Source organism: Miscanthus floridulus, chromosome 2, assembly GCF_019320115.1.
Source record: "Miscanthus floridulus cultivar M001 chromosome 2, ASM1932011v1, whole genome shotgun sequence".
In the NCBI taxonomy this organism is placed as follows: Eukaryota; Viridiplantae; Streptophyta; class Magnoliopsida; order Poales; family Poaceae; genus Miscanthus; species Miscanthus floridulus.
The window spans coordinates 93,354,712-93,377,765 of NC_089581.1; positions in this window are offsets into that span (position 1 = coordinate 93,354,712).

The following is a 23,054-nucleotide window of genomic DNA, read 5'->3' on the forward strand; positions in this document are numbered from 1 at the left end:
AAAACTATTTCTATTTTTGTATAACAAAACTACACCTATTTTTGTTATACAAAATAGCTAAATAAATTTCCTAATATGTATAAGAGTGTTGTGGACCACACATCTAATAATCCAATGGATGAGGTACACCAGATTTGAATTCAAACTCCAAATCAAATTTGAATTCAAATAAAGAAGGAAAATAAAACAGAAAAAGGAAAAGAAAAGAAGAAGGCCCATAGCTAGCTTGGCCTGCTCGGCCCGCCAGCCAGCCCAGCTTACGCGCAGCAGCACCCGGCCAGCCAGCCCAGCTTGCGCGCGGCAGTGACCAGCCCAGCAAGCCAGCCCAGCATGCGCTCATGCCCGCGCTCCCTTCCTGCTTCGCTTGCTGTCGCTGCCAACCTGACCCCACATGTCAGCCACCCCCCACCATAGTATCTTCTCCCTCCCCATGCCAGCATCCCCTCCCGACTGAATCCCGACCAAGGCGACAGGCGAGGGCCCGGGGTCACGCGAATCACCTGGCCCTGTCCCCTTAGCGCCGCACCCACGCAACCCTTGCGCCAACCACCCACGCTCATGATACCGTCCGATGCCACCGGCGCATCGTCAGTCATCCGCCCCGTCCACCATGGATGGAGCTCGGACCTCAGGGCTATAAAGCAACGCTAGAGCACCCTAGGGAATTCCTCAGCCATAGCCACCGCTCAGTGGCCCAACAGCCCGCACCACACCGAGAGAAGAGGGCTGAGAAGGAGTTCGGAAGAGGGAGGCAAGCAGAGAGCTCAGAGATGCCGATCACCGGAGCTGGAGCGCCGCCCTAAGCACCTACCCCGACAACGCGCCTCACCACCGCACCACCACCGAACACTGCCAGCACCACTCGATGAGTCCTTTTGCTAAGACCTCCTCCTAGCCCTTGAATGCCATAGCAGAGCATGTGCATGCCACGCTCATGACGCCACCATCATGGCGCGGCCACCACTTGTGCACCCGGCTGCCTCACTGGACTAGGAAGTAGCCATAGCACCACCGTGATGCCTAGAGGATAGTCACATAGACCGAGACCCCAGTAGCCGGCCGTAGCGCCTTGGCCATAAGCACCAGACCACCGACCGGAGCTCCGCCGTGCACCACCACCGCGTGCGGACTCCACCACGCCCTATGGTCATCATCAATGCTATACCCTATCTCCCGCTAGAAGTCTAAAAGGAAACGGGGCACTAGGACCCCTGGAACAGCCCCGAGATGCCCTGCTGGTGAGCACCACCATGACCGAGCCATCGACCACCATGTCCAAAGCCCTAGGATGCCCTGGCCGCCACCTTGACCCAACCACCATACTTGCCAAGGCCTGGTGAAGCTTTTCCCCACGTTAATTGAACGCCAGCGCCATTGTGGGAGCTCGCTGGTGAGCACACCACCGGCGGGAACACGCCGAGGAAGGAAGCAGAGGAATCCTTCCTCGCTGGCCACACATGCCTGCACTCGGTGCACTTGGACTAGGCCAAAGGGAAGAAGGGTAGACTTAGTCCATGGACCGTGAACACGATTCCACCGTGAGCCATGCGGTGTGGGCCAAATTGTGGACGAAGCCTAGTGGAGGCCCTTGGCTATGACGTGGTAGCGCCATAGCATGCCATGTGGTGGGCCAAAGCCCAGCCCATATCTAGGCCCAACCGGCCTAGTTTGGACCCGGTCTATGTTGACCATTGACCAATTGACCGGACCCACATGTCAGTGACACAGAGACTCTGGACCCACTTGTCAGTAAGTGACATCATGCTGATGTCATGACAACATCACGTGGGTCCCACCTATCAGTAACAAACACACCCTAGGTGATGTCATGATGACATCATAGTGACGTCAGCTGCTGACGTCAGTAGCTCTAGCCCCACATGTCAATGACTATGACCCATTGACCATTGACTCACCCGTTGACCTGATGTTGACTTTGACCAGACCCACAAGTCAATGACCCAAGAGACCCTGGCCCCACCTGTCGGAAATGATGACGTTGATGACGTCATGCTGACGTCAAGATGACGTCAGTAGGACCCCACTTGTCAGCTCAGAGCCAAGATGATGACGTCATGCTGATGTCATGCTGACATTAGCATGCCACGTGGAACAGTCACAGTGTGACACGTGTCAGCCCTAAATTAATCAGCCTTTTCCCATTTTCAGAGATGATTTAAACTTCAGAAATTCATAACTAATTCATACGACCTCAGAAAAATACGAAACCAGGACCAAAATTCATCTAAAATCGAACTTTACGCAATGAACTCTTGTTTGAGTGCATTTGGCTCTTTTGAATTTTCATTGCTTCTTTGTGCTATTCTATAGACGTCGCTAACACGACTATAATTCAATCGTATGCAGACTTGGAGGAGAACCAGATGAACGAGGATCATGAGTACCGTGAGGAGTACGGAGACGACCACACTGAAGGTGCCACATCCCACCCAATCTCGTAGCACCTACTACGCATGGCTAATATAGAACTACTATTGTTTTACTTTACTGCTATAATCATACTATGATAGGACTTGCATGGTAGTATGCTTACTTGATGGCCTTTACCTTAATGCAACCTTACCCCTGCATACCCCGCTATTAGGCTAGACACACGCTTACTGCTATATTTCATTGCTTATACTTCTACTACGCTTATACTAAATGCGTGGTAGAAACTGGTGTTATCTGGACTATGGGGAGAGTGCTACGTGTGTGACTTGGGTGTGTGGAGGGTGAGGGTTGTGTCAACCAAGTTGGAGTATACGATGAGCCTGGGGCAAGTCTTGCCATGGGGTGCTACTTGGGCACCCCTAGAATGGATACCTGTGGTGGGTAAAATGGTATATGAGGTGTTCCTGGGTGTGAACCTATGATGGGAGGAGCCCAGGGTGGAGGTGCTATGGTGGCATGGTAAATGGAAACCCTGATGAAGACATTCTAGCTTGGTCATCCCTAAGGACTTACTAGTACTCAGATTCATCGGGAAGCCTTATGTACCACTCACCCTATATGGTGCGAGATGGCCGGACTACTTGGTAGGATATTGCCACTACTGCTAGGTTGATAGCGGATAGTGTAAGGAGGTATAGGGCACAGAGGATTTCCCCCACACCCTTATGAGACTTCATGGAGACCTTGTGGACCCGGCTCATGACTCACAGTTTTAGCCACCCCAAACTAGACTTGGGGTATACTAGGGCTGAATGGTAGAGTGGCATTATCCTAGGCTAGCAAGCGGTCAGAATCAGCCTAGTTGACGATGGTCAGTGAAGAAGGCAGATCTTGTGGTTATGTAAAACCTCTACAGAGTTTATGGTTGATCGATCGATACATGTGCCGACCTATCAGCTATGGATCTTTCTTGGGTTTCGCTTAAACTAGATAGTGAGAGGAGTCCTTCTCTTCTTCCCCCGTGAGAGAGTGTCGGTCATAGCCAGGGGCTATGGGCCTTGAGACAGTGCCAAGAGGGAGTTGGCCTATTAACTAAGCAATGGTATGGTGATGGTGTGGAGATGGTGGTGTATCGATCCTAGGATCGAAACCTGGCTCTAGACAGAAAGGGGGTGGAATAGGTGTGAGAATGGTGTTAAAACTTGACCAACTATTATTAAATACTTGATATGCTAAAACATAGGAAACCCTAGCCTTATAGGTTCCTTTTGATTATATCCAACTTACATCCAATTTCCATAAAGCAATGCTCATAGGGTGGGAGTGGCCAGTACAAATCGTACTGATAAAATTTTGGCACATAGGTTCTGCTGAGGAGTATAGCTCTGAGGAGTTTGATGAATGAGGGGTTCGTTCCTACACTCGAGTTTGGCGATCTTATCTTCAAGCTGTTCTGAATGAATGCTACTTTTGATTCCACCAATGCGGCAAGCCTTATGTACCACTCGCCCTATATGGTGCAGGACGGCCGGACTACTTGGTAGGATATTGCCACTACTGCTAGGTTGATAGCAGATAGTGTAAGGAGGTACGGGGCATGGAGGATTTCCCCCACACCCTTCTGAGACTTCATGGAGACCTTGTGGACCCGGCTCATGACTCACAGTTTTAGCCGCCCCAGACTAGACTTGGGGTGTACCAGGGCTGAATGGTAGAGTGGCATTATCCTAGGCCAGCAAGCGGCTGAAATCAGCCTAGTTGATGACGGTCAGCGAAGAAGGCAGATCTTGTGGTTATGTAAAACCTCTGCAGAGTGTATGGTTGATCGATCAATACATGTGCCGACCTATCGGCTATGGACCTTTCCTGGGTTTCGCTTAAACTAGATAGTGAGAGGAGTCCTTCTCTTCTTCCCCTGTGAGAGAGTGTCAGTCGTAGCCAGGGGCTACGGGCCTTGAGACAGTGCCGAGAGGGAGTTGGCCTATCGATTGAGCGATGGCATGGTGATGGTGTGGAGATGGTGGTGTCTTGATCCTAGGATCGAAACCTGGCTCTAGACGGAAAAGGGGTGGAATAGGTGTGGGAATGGTGTTAAAACTTGACCAACTATTATTAAATACTTGATATGCTAAAACATAGGAAACCCCAGCCTTATAGGTTCCTTTTGATTATATCCAACTTGCATCCAATTTCCACAAAGCAATGCTCATAGGGTGGGAGTGGCCAGTACAAATCGTACTGATAAAATTTTGGCACACAGGTTCTGCTGAGGAGTATAGCTCTGAGGAGTTTGATGGATGAGGGGTTTGTTCCTACGCTCGAGTTTGGCGATCTTATCTTCAAGCTGTTCTGAATGAATGCTACTTTTGATTCTGCCAATGTAGTGATGTAATAATTTATGTAATTCCACACTATTTGTACTCTGAAATTACATTGTATGGATGTGATATTCGACTGGAATTTGGGTAATATGATCTACAATGGTCTTATTACATTTTGACTCTGTGGATTTCCCTTCACGGAAATCAGGTTGCTTTAGTTGGTATCAGAGCCATACTTGACCATAGGACAAAACCCTTAGAAATGGATGATAGAATAGGACGTGAACAGCCCTTCTTTCGGTTATATACTGACCCTGCATTTACTTTTATGCAAGGCTTCTCTATTATTGACCTGCTAACACCTGTTCCTTAAAACATGCAGATGGCAACGAACGTTGACTGGCTACCTCTAGGACCGCTACCTTTGGACCATGCCAAGCTTACCTCCGAGCTACGTGAGCTCAGGGGTTTTGCACAAACCCTCTACCGAGTTCTCGTCATGTTAGGAGTCCCCGACGAGCTTGTCAAGGTCACCTACACCGGGAAGCCAGCTCAGGAAGGAGGAATTGAAGGACCAATTGTCACCTCAGTCGAGTTCCTAGCTAGCACTACCTTACCTTCTGTCCCAGCTTTCACCGAGTTGACTATAGAGGACACAGTCGAGGAGGGACTGCAAGCTATCTCACACAAGGCACTTCGCATAGTGATGAGGGACCACCATGAGCACCTAAAGATGACAAAGTTCCATCTACTTCCCTAGGCCCTTGACCTTAGCCTTACCCCTAGTGAGCAGAGTTTCACAGCTGACAGAGTTATCTTTGCCGAGGAGGACAGATGCCTTCGCGTCTCAGCTATTCACCTACTAGAGCAGGATAGGTACGTGACCTAGCTGGAGTAGAGGAGACGTCAGGATCAGGCCCTTCTATGGGAGTACCAAGAGCAAGACTCACAGGGAGCATAGGAGTGAGCTAGTCTGCTTGAGACAGTTGCCAAGCTATTGGACGAGCTCAACCATCATGAAGAAGTCCCTAGAATGGAGGTCATAGACTTATAGGACAAAGCCACCAACCTAGGCAATAGGAACTGCTACCTCAACAGTAAGGTCTTGGAGTTGTAGAGAGAGTTGGACGATAAGAAGGTTGAGTTCAACCGCAGAGGAGACAGAGAGAGGTCCAAGGGGATTGATATGCTGAAAATCTAATCTTGGAATAAGACCATGACTCAGGATCTAGAGGAGTTCAGGAAGAAGGCCATTCGCAACTAGGGTCACCTGATCAAGGCACTTAGGTAGAACAAGTACCTATAGGACAAGTGTGAGAGGACATGGCAGGCTTGGCAGAAGTCTGACAAGAAGCGCCTCAAGGACATGAAGGGTATGTGGGATCAACTACCCAAGGAGATTCATAGCAAGATGAAGCCTAGGATAGAGGAGTTTGAGTTAGCCCTGACTTGCCTCAACCTAGATGCCTGCCCTACCCTACCTGGAGCCAAGCCTACTGAGGAGCTCACCAAGGCCTTGAAGTACATGTCCTGACTTCACAAGTCTGACAAGGAGATCGAGATCGAGAATAGTCATATTCCAGCTGCAGTGTACGAGTTAGAGTAGATGACCCTGCATGGTCATGAGTCATGTCAGTGGCTTCCATAGGTTGTACCCCATGATGTACCCCTTATGAGATGTAATATGAGACACTATGCGTAGTATGATTCTCGCGAGTCTTCAAGTGTAGCTACTAAAGATGATGCTATGTAATAAAACCCATGTAATAAATGTTTTGGATCTTATTGCATTTCATGGACTTGATTGCTTCTTTGTAATGAGTGTTGGATAGAATAAATGTTTTTCTTTAAATTGTCAAAATCATGTAATCATACTAAATTATAAGCACTTATGGCACAACACACTAAAATTTCTATGATCCGTGTTGCAGATGCCGAACCATCGATCTAATCGTCTAATGAACCATGGATGTGCGCCCACCCCCAAACCAGTCGAACCAAATGGGGGGCATGGTGGCAACAACCATGGCCGAGGCCATGGCTGTGGATGTGGAGGGATACCCTTCAACCTAGAGAATACCCAGCCGCCTGAGAAGAACATTCCGCCACCACCACCACCAAACCTAGTAGAGGTGATGGCACAACAAACCCAGCTTCTTGCAGCTCTTGTTAATGGAGCAAACCATCGCTAGGGAGGTCAGCAGAATGATTTCCAAAGGAAGCTGGAAGGATTTCTAAAGCTAAGGCCACCTACCTATGATGGCACCGACCCTGACCCACTTGTAGCTGATGACTGGCTCAAGGAGATGGAGAAGAAGCTTGACCTCACCACTTTCACCGACGATGAGTGTGTTGGAGCTACCACACACCAGCTCATAGGTGCAGCACGCGCCTAGTGGGACAGTTTCAGTGATTCCCATGAGGACCCAGCCAACATCTTGTGGGATGAGTTCGCCGAAGCATTCACTGAGTATCACATTCCCAAGGGTATCATGGAGGCCAAAGCTAAGGAGTTCCGCAACATCAAGATGGGAAAGGATAGGGTGACTGAGTACACTACTTGTTTCACCAACCTTCTATGCTATGCACCTTCCTATGTTGTGAACTCTGAGAAGGAGAAGCTATACTATTACCGCAAGGGACTTAACCCGCACATGAAGCTGAAGTTTGGCGGTATTGAGAGTAGCATGCTACGTGCGCTAGTGGATCGCTACATTCAGATTAAGAAGGACCATGCTAAAGCTAGAGAAGAGTATAGGGAGAGGAAGCATAAGCCTGAGGAGTCCTTCTGTGGCTATGATCGCAAGAGGTTCCGCAGAGAGGCACCATCTAGGGAACGCTCTCACCACAATATGGATGACAACCCTGGATCGAGTAGGGGTAGTGGAGGCTACACCGCCAAATACTCCCGCCCTACTCAGGATTGTTACACCCGGGACCGTTATGCTTAGGACCACAACACTTAGGACCATTTCAACCATTCCTGCTCTATGAATGAACGCCCACCACAGAATCGCTCCGCACCAAGCATTGGAAACTGGAAGGCACCCGCACCAACCCCTACAGGTGGTGCGCCTTTTACTTGCTTCGCTTGTGGCCAACCAGGTCACAAAGCCACTGAGTGCCCACAGAACTCAGCTGCTCAGAAGTCTCAGTTCAAGGGATCTGCTACCCGTGGGTGTCTCAACCATTTGGACGCTGAGGAAGCACAGGCTGCCCCTGACGTTGTGTATGGTATGTTTTTAGTTAATGGCAATACTGCATCAGTTCTATTTGACTCTGGAGCAACTTGTTCTTATATATCATCTAAGTTTGCATGAGAGCATGACCTACCTATAACCCCATGTGGAAAGCCTATCATCACTAGTTCCCCTTTAGGAGACCTAAAGTGCACCCACATCTATAAGGGAGTGAGTCTTACCATTGAAGGTCTTACCTTTAAAGCTGACCTAACCCTATTACCTTCCACAAACCTAGATGTCATCTTAGGTATGGATTGGCTAACCATTCATCGAGGTATCATATCATGTTCACCTAGATACGTCCAAGTGACCCACCCATCGGGCCAAGTTATTAGATGTGAACCTCAGTCCGGAAAGTCCACTTCTATCCTATGTGCCCTTAAAACCAGTTTAGAATCACAAGAAGAGGAGAAGATAGTTCATGATGTGCCTGTAGTCAGAGACTATCCTGATGTATTCCCTGAAGAATTACTGGGTATGCCACTAGACCGTGATGTGGAGTTCATCATTGATCTTTTGCCGGGAACAGGACCCATTGCCAAGAGACCCTATCGCATGTTAGTGGATGAACTAGCCAAACTCAAGAAACAACTTGATGAGCTCATATCAAAGGGGTATATCAGACCCAGTGCTTCACCCTGGGGATCCCCTGTTCTATTTGTTAAGAAGAAGGATGGCTCAATGAGAATGTGCATTGATTATCGGAACTTGAACGCAGTCACCATCAAGAACAAGTACCCTCTGCCAAGAATCGATGATCTGCTTGATCAGCTTTGAGGTGCCAAGTATTTCTCTAAGATTGATCTCAAATCTGGCTATCATCAGATAAAGATTCGAGAGAGTGACATCCCGAAGACAGCTTTTATGACTAGGTATGGGCAGTTTGAGTTCACCGTGGTGTCCTTTGGACTCATGAATGCTCCCGCATACTTCATGAACATGATGAATAAGGTTTTCATGAATGAACTGGATAAGTTCGTGGTAGTATTCATTGATGACATTCTTGTCTATTCACCCACCGCTGAAGAACACGAACATCATCTGCAAACTATGCTTGAGAAACTAGCCCAACATCAACTCTACACAAAGTTTAGCAAAAGCGAATTTTGGCTATAGGAAGTTGCCTTCTTAGGCCATGTACTATTAGCTGAAGGTGTCATAGTTGACCCGACCAAGATTGAAGCTGTGAAAGAGTGGGATCAACCCCGTAATGTGATAGAAGTCAGAAGTTTCTTGGGATTGGCTGGATATTATTGTCGATTCATCGAAAACTTCTCCAAGATAGCCCATCCAATGACCAACCTTCTGAAGAAGACTAAGGAGTTTGAATGGATGCCTGTTTGCGAACAAAGCTTCCAGGAATTGAAACAGAAGCTTACCACAACTCCTATGCTAGCATTGCCTGATATCAGTAAAGATTTTGTGGTCTATTGTGATGCATCCCATCAAGGGCTTGGTTATGTATTGATGTAAGATGGAAGAGTGATAGCATATGCGTCTCGATAGTTGAAAGAACATGAGAACCATTACCCAACTCATGATCTTGAGTTAGCAGCAGTTGTGCATGCCTTGAAGATCTGGAGACATTACTTGATAGGCAACAAGTGTGATATCTATATGGATCATAAGAGCTTGAAGTACTTTTTCACTCAGGAAGATCTAAATATGAGGCAACACCGATGGCTAGAGTTGATCAAGGACTATGACCTAGAAATTCACTATCATCTGGGAAAAGCTAATGTAGTCACAGATGCTCTCAGTCGCAAGAGTTACTGTCACACTTTGATCACTGAATCCGTACCACCTGAGCTCAAGGAAGAGATTAAAGATTTCCAACTTGAGATACTACCGCATGGCTTGTTGAATGAGCTCCGCATATAGTATGATCTCACAGATCGTATCCATCAAGCTCAGAAAAGTTGTGAAGAGATCGAATATCTCCGTAGTCTGATGAAACTAGGCTACAAGACCAACCACCAGGAAGATGAACAAGGAACCATCTGGTTCAAGAACAAAATCTGTGTTCCATCTGACCCAGCACTATGGGAGGAAATTCTATCTGAAGCCCATGATTCTAAGTACTGTATTCGCCCTGGAAATTCAAAGATGTATCAAGACTTGAAGAAACACTTTTGGTGGAAAGGCATGAAGATAGACATTGCAGGACATGTGGCATGATGTGACACCTGTAATAGAATCAAGGCTGAACATCAAAGACCTGCAGGATTACTGAAGCCTCTTGACGTTCCTGAGTGGAAATGGGAGAGCATATCCATGGATTTCATAGTTGGATTGCCCCATTCACAGAAAGGCAATGATTCCATCTAGGTGATTGTTGATCGTTTGACCAAGATTGTTATACAAAATAGCTAAATAAAGTTCCTAATATGTATAAGAGTGTTGTGGACCACACATCTAATAATCCAATGGATGAGGTACACCAGATTTGAATTCAAACTCCAAATCAAACTTGAATTCAAATAAAGAAGAAGGAAAATAAAATAGAAAAAGGAAAAGAAAAGAAGAAGGCCCATAGATGGCTCGACCTGCTTGGCCTGCCAGCTAGCCTAGCTTGTGCATAGTAGCACCCGGCTAGCAAGCCTAGCTTGCGCACGGTAGCGACCGGCCCAGCAAGCTAGCCTAGCACGCGCTCATGCCCGCGCGCCGTTCCTGCTTTGCCTGCTATCACTGCCAACCTGACCCCATGTGTCAGCCACCCCCCACCACAGTATCTTCTTCCTCCCCACACCGGCATCCCCTCCTGACCAAATCCCGACCAAGGTGACATGCATGGGCTCAGGGTCACGCGAATCACCTGGCCCTGTCCCCTTGTCGCCACGCCCACACAACCCTTGCGCCAACCAAACGCTCACGATACCGTCCGATGCCACTGGCGCATCATCAGCCATCTGCCCTGTCCGCCATGGATGGAGCTCGGACCTTGGGGCTATAAAGCAACGCCAGAGCGCCCTAGGGAATTCCTTAGCCATCGCCGCCGCTCGGTGGCCCAACAGCCCGCACCACACCGAGAGAAGAGGACCAAGAAGGAGTTTAGAAGAGGGAGGCGAGCAGAGAGCTTGGAGATGCCGATCATTGGAGCCAGAGCGCTGCCCTAAGCGCCTACCCCGAAAACACAGCTCACCACTGCACCACCACCGAACGCCACCAGCACCACTCGGTGAGTCCTTTTGCTGAGACCTCCTCCTAGCCCTTGGGCGCTGTAGTAGAGCACGCGCATGCCGCGCTCATGTCGCCGCCGTCATGGCGTGGCTACCACTTGTGCACCCAGCCACCTCACTAGACTAGGAAGTAGCCGTAGCACCACCGTGACGCTCGGAGGATAGTCACGTAGACTGAGACCCGGATAGCCAGCCGCAGCGCCTTGGCCATGAGCACCAGACCACCGACCGGAGCTCCACTATGCACCACCACCACGTGCGGACTCTGCCATGCCCTATGGTTGTCGTTGATGCTATACCCTATCTCCCGCTAGCCGTCTGAAAGGAAACGGGGCACCAAGAGCCCTAGAACAGCCCTGAGATGCCCCGCTGGCGAGCACCACCACGACCGAGCCACTGACCACTATGGCCAAAGCCCTAGGATGCCCTAGCCGCCACCTTGACCCAACCACCATACTCACCGAGGCCTGGTGAAGCTTTTCCTCACCTCAATTGAATGCCAGCGCCGCTGTGGGAGCTCGTCGGTGAGCACACCACCGGTGGGAACACGCCAGGGAAGGAAGTAGAGGAATCCTTCCTCGCCGACCACACACGCTTGCACTCGGTGCACATGGACTAGGCCAAAGGGAAGAATGGTAGACTTGGTCCACCAAAGACCCAGCCTATGGTCCATGGACCATGAACATGAGTCCATCGTGAGCCACACGGTGTGGGCCGAACTATGGATGAAGCCCAGTGCATCTCATCATAGCATGCATAGGCAAATAGGCTAGCTACAGTGAACATGGCAAAACCACTTGTAGGATTTAAGCTTGAAGCTAAGCGTTACTAATTAAGGCAGCCCACCCCAAGCTAGAACAAAATTCACCTCCATGTAATGTCGATTTCATCGTGGATAAACCTGATTTGCTCTGACGAATAGGTCCACCTTGTCGGTTTCTGATTAAATCCTCCTGCAAACTATTGCCTACGGAGTGCACTCGATCACAACATTTAAATTAGTTGTTGTTGTAGTCATGAGTGGTTTTGATCTATGTTGAACCCAACTCATCTTATTTTCATGTATTTGATAAGATTTGTTGAACTTCCCCATCACATTGACATGATGGGTCGAAGCCCCACCGCCCACCCACATAAACGTCTCGACCATAGGGTGATCGATGGTCCCCAAACTATAACAATAGAGACAAGGGGCAAGAGGGAAGGTTATACCTACTGCCTTCTCTCTCTAGAGCTCCTAATTCCATCCCAAAGCATTTGCCTTCCACCCTACTATGCCATCAACACCTCCTTCTAGGACCATTGCAGAGAGGACGAGGTCGTCTATCATTGTGAAGTCCCTAAAGGCCTTCAACGATGGCAATCCTCCACCGATAGATGGATCTCTTGTTGGCAATCCTCTAACCCACCAGTTCCCCCTTTCGAGGTGGATCATCATGGCTCTTCATGTTGTTTATCTTCATTTCACTAGAGTATGCAAGCAATGCTCACACTAGTATTTGTGTTCATGTTGTTTAATTTAACTAGTATTTGGAATTTTCCTACTATCTCAATAGGTGTTCATGGGCATGATGACATCCCAAGCCTTGTCCACCCTGATGCCTAGTTCTTCGTCCATGGTCACACTCAGAAAGCAGCCCCGCAAGGCATCCCCTAATGGAGGCAGCCATCCATGATTCCATGCCATGCTGCACCGGTCAGTTCGATAAACATTTGCCTTCTCAATCAGATCGCTCTCTCCCTTATCCTATATGGGTGTGAAGTGAGCTTGCATTATGCAACGCTTCCGCCATGGCGGCACCATCCTAGGTCATGGGGCTTTCCCCTAGTGGTGCCGAAGAATTGTCCTGTCATGGCTTGCCACCGCCGAGCCCATATGTCCCCGCACAGCCCTTTGGCTCTGAAGCAGGCGAATCATTAGAAGAGCGTGAATCCCTAGATGATGTAGAGTACCATCAAATTTTGAAGGACTACCGTGAGGTCCAAGTGGATTTATCATTGACCAGGCTAAACACTGAGACACTATGTGGTGAGTTGGAAGCCGTGCATGATGCACTTCAAGCTTCCAAGAATCTAGACTCCTAGGCGCGAGCCGACTTGGCGATCACCCAGCAGCAGGCCCAACACATGATGAACCATGTTGTGGTACTGAGCATGCAGGTTGACACCTTATAGATGTTTGTGCTAGCCACCTATAATGCGGCCTTCTATGTTGGAAGAGTGGATAATTTGTTGGCCATAGAGGAGCACCTTCGAGCCCTACCGGCCCAAATTCGAGTCATGGTGACCGAAGCCATTCGTCAGGGGGTGCCACGGTGCTGGCTGCTGCCTAGCTTTAGATTGGCACACCGATGAATGTCAGAGTGGTGGAGTAGGATTTTTCACCACGTTTGACGGACAATGACATCATCGATCTAATCGAGTGTTTTGAGCCGACCGCCGACACCGTCTTACCGAAGGTGGACGCGGACGAGATCCTACATGCCAACCTTGGCCCTTGATGTGTGGGACATATCAGTAGTATTAGTAGTCATGAATAAGTTTGATCTATGGGGTGCCCTTGCAAAATATATGAACTCTTATTTGCATGTTGGTGTTAACTTTTGTAGAACTTTGTATTAGGCCTTGTTTGAATGCATGTGTATCCACATCAATCCACATGTGTTGGAGTGGAATGGAATGGAATTTAGTTTAATTCCACTCTAATCCACTTCAACACATGTGGATCAAGATGAATACATGCACATCCAAACAAGGCCTTAGGTGGGTTAAACTCTGTTGAGCGTGGTGTAGCTTAGGTCCTTTGGTCATTTTGTAGCTGGTTTGTAATCTCTATTGGTTGCTTTTCACTGTAGATTTCTTTCTAGTTGTCTTTGATGTAATCTATAATATGCTAAACATTCATGAGTGCCTTGGATCTCTATTGAAGCCAACTTGTGTCTTTGATAAAATTTGTTGAACTTGAAAGAACCATGCAGCGAGGAGTTCATCTGAACAAGTCTAGACTAATGTTTTTTCTTTTGCTTTTCTATTGTTTTGTTTCAATTTTATTTGTTTCCTTTAGGGATTCAATGAAAGTACTTGTACAAAATAGGTTTCCATGTATAACATGAGATGTGTCCAGCCCAGCCAGATTTGCGATGCTGGGACTTTCTTGTGTGCGCAGTAAATTTGAATACCCATGTGGCTCCCTAAAGGAAACAAATCTGAAGAAGGTACATGTGACAACCATTACAATTTCAGCACTAGGAGCAAGTCTTGCACTTACAATCTATTGAGCTCATTGTAGCTGAGGTCATTTGGTTTTTGTTTGTTTTTTATTGCCTTGGTGTCTTTGTCAATCTTCGTTAAACTTGCAAGAACCTTGCAGCAAGGAGCAAGTCTCGCCTTAGTCTAATGCAAAGCAGAGGAGCCATTGGTGTTGAAATGTTATTACACTCATAAGAAAGTCTGACCTCTGTACATTTCAACACGTCTGACAATATCCTCCATACTTTTCCTCATCTTCCTATGATGCTTGTTACTGTGTCATTTATGATTTTAAGTTTGGCTAACTTATTAGTAGCATAGCCTAGTAGTACAATATGGTAGGTGCATTGTATTGCTTTTGAAGTGTCATTTTTGTGTATTTTGGAGTGCCTCATCAGCATGCCTCATGTACCCATGACATTAGAAATCAATATAAGTATTGTACTACAGCTAAATTAATAGATGAAATGGCAACGGGAGCTGTAACACCACCGTAACACATGTGCGCACCAAACAAATAATTTAATTTGTAAACAAAACAAAGATGACACACTAGTTTAGCTGAAATAATGACAACATCCATCATTGAGGAAATCAAGATGTCTACAAACAAGCAAACAACATTGGTCTATTTAAAATACATGATAGAGAGATACATCAAATGCAGCTTTATTTACTGCTCTGCTAATGAATTGAAGAACAAGGGAACATAAGGAAGAAAGTATAGTATGTAGATGAACTCTTTTTAACGGTACGCCTACCATACTGAAAGACATGGATAGGGATGATATGAACTTTTTTGTGGTCCATGTTATATGCGATGATTGTTCCATCCTCCCTAGCAAAGAAAATCAAATTCCATTCTAGGTGAACTGTGATCACTATATCCTCATCATCAAAATCTAGAAAACCAAATCTAACATTAATCCTTCCAAACAGGATCTACATGGTGGCCGTATGCTTCAATGTCCAATTATCAATACCATAGTCTTCAATGATCCAAATTGAAAGCTTGGAATCATTGGGACCATCAATAGTACATAAACATAAGTGACCCTAAGCTTGATGCATGGAGTGGTGAAGACCATCTGGCCTATCAATTTTCCTCCATGTGTTTCCCTCCATATCCACAATAAATATCATAGAGTACCTCCCAGAGTGACCCATAATGTGTAGACAACCATTAAGAAATACACTTGGTTGTCTATAAAATGTCATATCAGTATGCTTGCCCCATTCGATTCCTTATAGAACCATGCTACAGTTTAAGATGAGTAGATCTCCACACCAGCGCGCACATCGTTGACATCCACATATTCAATCACATGGAGTGTGAGGAGGCTGTCGGATTGAACTCCAAGCGAGCCTCACCAACAGCATGGCCAACATCATGGGTGCTAGGAGGCAGAATTTTAAACTTCTGGGTCATTGGATTGTAGACAACATAGCAATATCCATCAGCCCCAAGGCACCAGCATAGGATGAGGCAATTGTAGCAATTTGAGTGTAGCACCCGGTTTAAAGACAAAACCATATGTGAGCCTAGGAAGTCAAATCTCACATATAGCCACAAATAAGGGTAATATCAAAAGACAAAACATATTACATAACGTATTAGTATAAGGAATATAACCTCAGAGTATAGACTACGGAAAGATAACTCTGATCTTTAGGCGAAGACTCCAAATCTACAGGGACAACTGACTGGTTGACCACAAGCATAACTCCTCTAGACTAGCAATCTGGTACCCATCCATGATTTTATCCAAAGTATAGAAAAGTAAAGAAAGCATAAGTACAAATCATACTCAGCAATATAACATGGGGTTCATGAGGCTCAAAAGGTTAACACTGGTTTACTATGATTAGCTTTTAATAGGTCATCTTTTTAAGCTATTGAGTAGCAATGAATTTACCATAAGCCCATAAACACATGATCATGTAAACATGAATAATGAATAGCATAAACAATTAACCATTAGTGATCATCTCTATTCCATAAGGGTTCCAAGGTTGCTCTTGTCCATGAGGATGACTGTTATAACAGTTTTACATAAGGGTTCAAAGGAGTGACTAAAAAAAGTGCACCCTCTTGGTAGACTAAGATCATACCTCTCAGAGCCCCTCTTATGCCATAAAGGTAACCACTAACAAGCTAGAAAAGGTCCTCATACTGAGCTAAAGCCAGAGCCATATAGCCCTCACAGCTGTACTATAAGTCCTAGATGATCACTTATAGATAAGTCCTTAGAGAGAGGAATCTAGAGCATTTTGAAAGTAGCTAAACACTCCAGCCCCCTGATTCCATGTTGCTAAAAACTCATGTTTTAATGTATATTGCATATACCATTAGTCAAATTACAAGATCATGGTTGTAGTTGAGTACTAGCAAAGCTACCCAATGCAATAACCCAAAGGCATCAAGGTATAAGTACTGTCGGTGTTTCGTACAAGCACCGGCAAGTAAATTTATAGTAATGCGCGTTAGGCTCGGATGGTGCGCTAAAGGACATAGAATTTATACTGGTTCGGGCGGAACGTCCCTATGTCCAGTTTGTTGCTGCTTGTGTTATTAGCACCGTAAACAATCTGTAGTAAGGGATACAAACTGCCGAGAGAGGGACTGGTCCCAAGTCTCTGATCGAAGGATTGAAAGGTGGTCAAGAGCTTCATAGTTGCTTGAATGTGTGTGAATGTGTTCTATTGTTCGGTCCTATTGTCCTCCGTCCCTTTGATGGAGGATGTGCTTCCCCTTTTATAGATGAAGGGGCTGGCTTTACAAGGGTGAGGGCTCCAGGATGCGTACTCTACTTAGCCTTGTGGCTCATGTCTACCTGGTCAGGTCCCCCATTCTGATGAGTGCGAAGGAAGATAAGTGCTTATGATGTTGTCAATATCTCTATAGGATGTCAGATCAGTCACAGCATGCTGCCCCCAGGGTATGGGCTGTAGTACAGTGGTTTTGACTTAGGGGCCTCCCCCTAGCCTTGCTCCACACGCCTTCTGGTTCCCATGATTCCTGTTGGGAGAATTCGGGGTCGGGGTCCGGTGTAGCGCCGTGGCCAAGGCTCTCTGACTTGGAGGACCTGAGGGGTCGGGAAGAGGGCCCCCCCGCTCCCTCGGGTCCACAGCGCGGTGACGGAGTATCCATCATTCGTGGAGATAGCAAATCCATTCTTGGAGTGTAGCGGTTGTCGTATATCTTTGTTGGGTTCCGTGTCCCAGAGCTGAAGGCGGCGCCTACAACTCTACAGAGTGAGGTGCACGCACCTGTAATACCTTTTGGGCTCTGCGGCGCCCGGAAGGGTCTAAAGCATCAGTCCTGTCATTCCCTGGCAGTTCTTTTCCTATCAGGGCACAGGGTATGGTCGTTGGAGCCATGGTTGACCCGAACGTCTTGTCTCGTCCTGTACCCATCGTTATGAGGGATAGATATCGATCAGGGCGAGGCTCGTTCTGGGCCATCGGGTGAGACGGAGGCCAGTCCCTATCTCTTGGGCGAGACTAACCCTATCCCTCCGGGATCGGGCGAGGCGGAATCAATCCCTTAGCCTTCGGGCGAGACCGAGCCCGCCCTATAGGCGTCGGGCGAGACGGAGATTAGCCTTGAGCCTTTGGGGCGAGGCAGGGTTATCCCACAAAGGCGTCGGGTGAGGCTGACCCCACCCCTCCGGGATCGGGTGAGACGAAACTCATCCCTCAGCCCTCGGGCGGGACCGAGCCCATCCTCAAGGCGTCGGGCGAGGCGGAACCGAACTCCTATCATTCGAACAAGGGATGACATGGCGCCCTTATGCGTCCAGAAGTTTTTTACATTTGGTGGTTATCGGTTCCATCCCCTGGGGTACCCTGGTATTAGGTCCCCGATAGTAGCCCCCGAGACTCTAGGTGATTCGGGTAGAACTGCCTGGAGGGTGTTTTTTGATTTCGTTGAAACTAATTTGCCGGAGGGTGCGCGCGAGCGCACCCGATGGGTGTAGCCCCCGAGCCCCCGGGTGACTCGAGTTGAGTTGCCCAGGGGTTTGTACCGGCCCCTTCGTGGGTAAGGCTGAAGGACTTAGTTTTACATCAACTGGGTGTTTTTCCGAGTGGGTCGTGGTGTCCCGTTCGCTGGGGACTGACTCGGGGCTGTCCTAACTGGTGCTTCTGCCCCTGATGGCGGATCGTTCGTGGATTCCTTCTTAGCTGGGCCAGCCGGCGAGTTGCTGGGCCCTAGGTGGGCCAAAGAGAAAAGAAACAGACCTTTATGGCTTGCGCTTCCCCGGTGGGTAGAGAGTCCGGATTCGCTTGGGGAAGGCGAACCGTCCGCCGAGATTTTTGGGATGAGAAGATAGGGACTGCGAGCGCGTGTCCCGCGACGTGACGCGGGGGCGCGCGTGGCAGGCCCGGAGATCGAGGCGGACGGTTGCCCTTCTCATGTCCGTCGCCCCCTATAAAACCACGGGGTTCGCCCCCAGGGTCCCGTATTTCGCTCCCCTTCCTTTGCGTTCTAAGACATCCGCCGCCAATCTTCCCAGCTCCTCACGCCCGCATCGCCACCGTCGACCGGCCTGCGTTCGTGTTCCAGCCGCCGTTAAGCTCGCGCCTGCCCTTCCCCCCTACTGCCTCAATGGAGTTGTGGGGCAGATCAAGCATCTCTTCCCGGCGTCTGGAGGGCCTCGTTCGCTGTGGCCTTCTCCGCCCACAATCCGCCATCTAGGAGTGGTTGCTTCCTGGCGATGAGGGTGAGCCGGTGCCGCCTGAAGGGTATGTCGTCTCTTTTGCCCTCTTCCATGAGCGGGGATTCAGGGTACCCGCGCATAGATTCCTTCGGGGGCTATTAGATTACTATGAGGTAGAGCTGCAGCATCTAACTCCCAATGGGATACAGCATATGGCAGCGTTTGTTGCCCTGTGCGAGGGTTTCCTGGGGATCGATCCCCATTTTGATCTGTGGCGGTATTTCTTTAGCGTTAGTCTGTCGAAGAGGAAGATTGGGGGGAAAGAAGTAGATGCACCGATGGGGTGTGCCAGCATTCACCTGCGCCATACCCGATCGAAGGGTTACCCGTACATGCGTCTAGCCACATCCAACAAGGGATGGCATTCGCAATGGTTTTATGTTAGGGATGATGCGAGTGCCCCCCTACCAAAGTACACCGGACATCTTATTGTGGATGCTCCAGCGTCATGGGGCTGGGGCGTCCAGGCTAAAGACAAGAAGCACATCTCCGACCTTCTCTCCGCCCTCCATGCCCTGAAGGGTCGGGGTGTAAAGGGGTCGGGGATTATCGGTGCCTACCACGCGAGGAGGGTGGCGCCACTGATGGCGCGTGTGCTTCCCCTGCATCGGATGATGCTAGGGATATCGTTCGAGGGGACGGTGCTCGTTGACGAGGCGCTCCCTTATTCAGAAGTGGCGCAGCATGTCAAGGAGGCGATGGAGCCGACGAAGGATTCTGCCGGCATGGTCCTTGACATCGTGTATCCGGTGCCCGGGCATCCCCCAATGCGGCCGGAGCCTGGGTTCTTTGAATTCGTAAGCCCTCTTCTCCTGCACTCCTTTCTTTCTCCTGAATCTCCCTTTTTTAATACTTGCTTTTGTGATGTTGGGGCTAGCCGAGGGGGCTAGTCTTCAAGGATAGTCCGGCTCCACTGCCGAAGGACAGGGCTATGGCGGCGGCGAATCGACTCACGGCCGAGCGGGACAAGAAAGCAAAGGAGGAGATGAAGAAGGCGAAACGGCTGAAGCAGGAGGCACGGGACCGGGGAGAGGACGTGAGTAGTGAGGATGACGACGATGATGATGATGACGACGACGACGATGAGGTAGCCGTCGACGTGGATTGGGGCGTCCTGGCGGATGAGGAAACGCTGACAAGTGGCCACCCACCCATGCAGGGGCCTTTCGCTTTTCACGCAGAGGGAAGTGAATCAATGAGGTCAGTGGAGGCCGGCGAGTCCGCCGCTTCGCACGGCGTGCCGGCCGAGAATCGGTGGATGGGGGACGCCGGGCTTGCTGTCGCTGACCCTGAGGCGATCGTGGAGGGGGTTGGTACTGGAGCCGCGCCCGGCTTTGGTGCCGCGCCTCGTGATGTGATGGAGGGGAGCAGTTCCGGTGCTGCGCCCCGTGAGACGAGGGAGGGGGACAGCTCCGGTGCCGCGCCCGACAAGACGATGGGGGGGGAGCGACTCCGGCGCCGCGCCCGACGAGACGAACCCCCCTGCCCCAGAGCAGGGGGCAGGCATGAAACGGTCCCGCCCGGACGAGTCAGGGCAGGGGTCTGGGGATCCGTCCCCAAAACACTTCCGCCGGCCGAGGACGTCAACGTAAGCTCTTGACTCCTCTGTTTTCTTCTATTTTTATTTTGACTTAACGGTTATTACCTTTGTGTAGGTTCTTGCGGACGGGTCACCCCCTGAGGCTGGCGCCCAAGAAGAGTCTCGCCCTTCAAGCGGGACAGACGGCGTCGCCTGGAGTTACCCCTGTTTTGGGCAGGGGTGGTGCCGACGTTGGGGCCGCGTTGGCCGAACCGACGGCGTCCATGGTGGCTCCCACGCTCGCGGAGGCTACTGAGCGAGCGGCTTCTTCTGTGGCGGGCGTGGAAGAGCCGGCCAAGGACCATATGCCGCCGGTGATCGTGACTGCGCCGAGCCAAGATCAGCCAGGCGCGGTCATGGTGGCACCCGAGGGCGTGGTGCAATCCGCGCCGCCAGGTGCCCATGTGGATCCGCCTGTGGCGCTCGAAGCGGTCCAGACAGAGGAGGGTCCAGCTGGAGGGTCCTTGAGTGCGGTGGTGGTGCCGCACAAGGTCAGGAGGGAGCCGCCACCGGCCCCTTTGTCGGGAGGAAGCCGCTCCCCTACGCAAGGGGAGCCGCCGCTCCAGTGGATGGCTGCTCATGACCCGACGTCGGCTCTTTTCTCGCTCGATGATCATTCTGAGAGTATGGAGCGAGAGGGTCTTGACATCGGGATTTCGACCATGCTGAACGCCCTGGACCAGGCCAGAGGAGCCCTCCGTGAGATCGTTATCCCTACCTCTCAGGTATTTTCTGGACTTTCTTTTTTCTTTCTTCGTGTGTTTGTGGGTTCTCGCATTTCTGATATCAGTCTTCTTCTTCAGATTCTTGTTGCTCGTAGCCGGAAAAAATCCCAATTCCTCCGCGAGCAGAAGGCGGAGTGGGATCACCTCTCCGAGGAGGCCCGGCTGCGAGCAAACATGGCCGCCCAGCTTGCCATCGTCCAGGAGCGGGAGGCCCAGGCATGTCAGGATGCGGAGGAGGCGCACGGGATGTTCGAGGACCTATCGGCGAGGTCTAAACTGGATGGAGAGGAGATTGCCAAACTCCAAAAAGAGCGAGACGAGCTGCTACAGAGGAATGCCGTGGCCAATGAGAAGGCCGGCGAAATCCTGAAGGAGCTAGAGATGGAGCGGGACCTCCGGCAGAAGGCCGAGAGTAGGGCCATAGCCCTCCAGCAGAAGGTGGACGAGGACATCGAGGTGGTCCACTCTCTCCGGGCGGAGCTTGATGACGCGGTGAAAGGAAAGTTGAGTGCCAAGAACATCGCCGCCAAGCTGGAGAAAGAGGCTGCCTATACGCGCAGGGCCCTTCAGGTGGAGAGCGATGAGCATGATCTTCTACAAGCTACGGTCGGGGTGGTCCTTAATGCCCTGAATGTGACGGAGCCTGTGGAGACCAGCCCGCTCGTGGCTCATGTTGGAGGTATCACGGCTCGGGTGGGCCAACTTGAGGAGAGTGCCTTTCACGCCGGGATTACCCAGGCCTTCACCATCGCCCACGCCCATTATGAGAAGGGAATAAACCTGAGGGTGATGAGCGAAGGCTTTCCGTCCACCTATGAGGATGAAGAGCTGGAGGAAATGGAGAAGATGGTCGCTCCCCTTGCGAAGAACCTGGCAGACAGTCTGAAAGAAATGGTTCTCCCTTCGCGGGAGTAATTAGTCGAACAATTTTGAGAATAGCTTATATGTAATATGTGGACAAGTGTCGGTATTTTTCGAGTCTGGACGCCTTTCGTGCTTTTGTGTCTTAATTTCGTTTCGTTTGATTTTTTGCGATTTGATTTTTTATGGTCTTACCAATATGTTCCCCAGAATTATGCCGCTGATTATAATGTGAGGGGATTGAGGAGGTAGCCGTACCTTAACAGCCCCCGAGTAAGGTCCGACCCCTGCACCTGCCTGGTGTCGGGTGTTACTGGAGACCGGAATCGTGGTTTCGGTGTCAATGGATGTCATCGCAATAATCCCCGCCCTGTCTTCCAACAGAAATCCCAACTGGGGACTCTATGGGCTCGGCAAGGTGGGGCTTTTGTCCCTGCATTGTTTGGCCCGAGCCCCCGAGCCTTGTTAGGGTCTGATAGGGGTCGGTCGTTATTTGCATGTTACCCTGTCCTCGGTTTTCGCAATCGGAGGGGCTGAGTGAACGACACTTGCCTCGATGGCTTGAGTACCGTGCTCAACGAGCTCGCTAACGGGTACGTTCGTGTGGAATCCGGGTCCATCATTTGCTGATGGGGTCGGCAGAGCCCTCTGGTGGCACTCCACAACTTCTTAACCCGCCTCCCGGCAGATGCCTGAGTCGTTCGATAAGCTCAGGGGGCCCGATGGCCTCTCCTCGATGGAGATTCTGTGGGTTTGGCTCGAGGTTAGAATTGAACGAGAGAA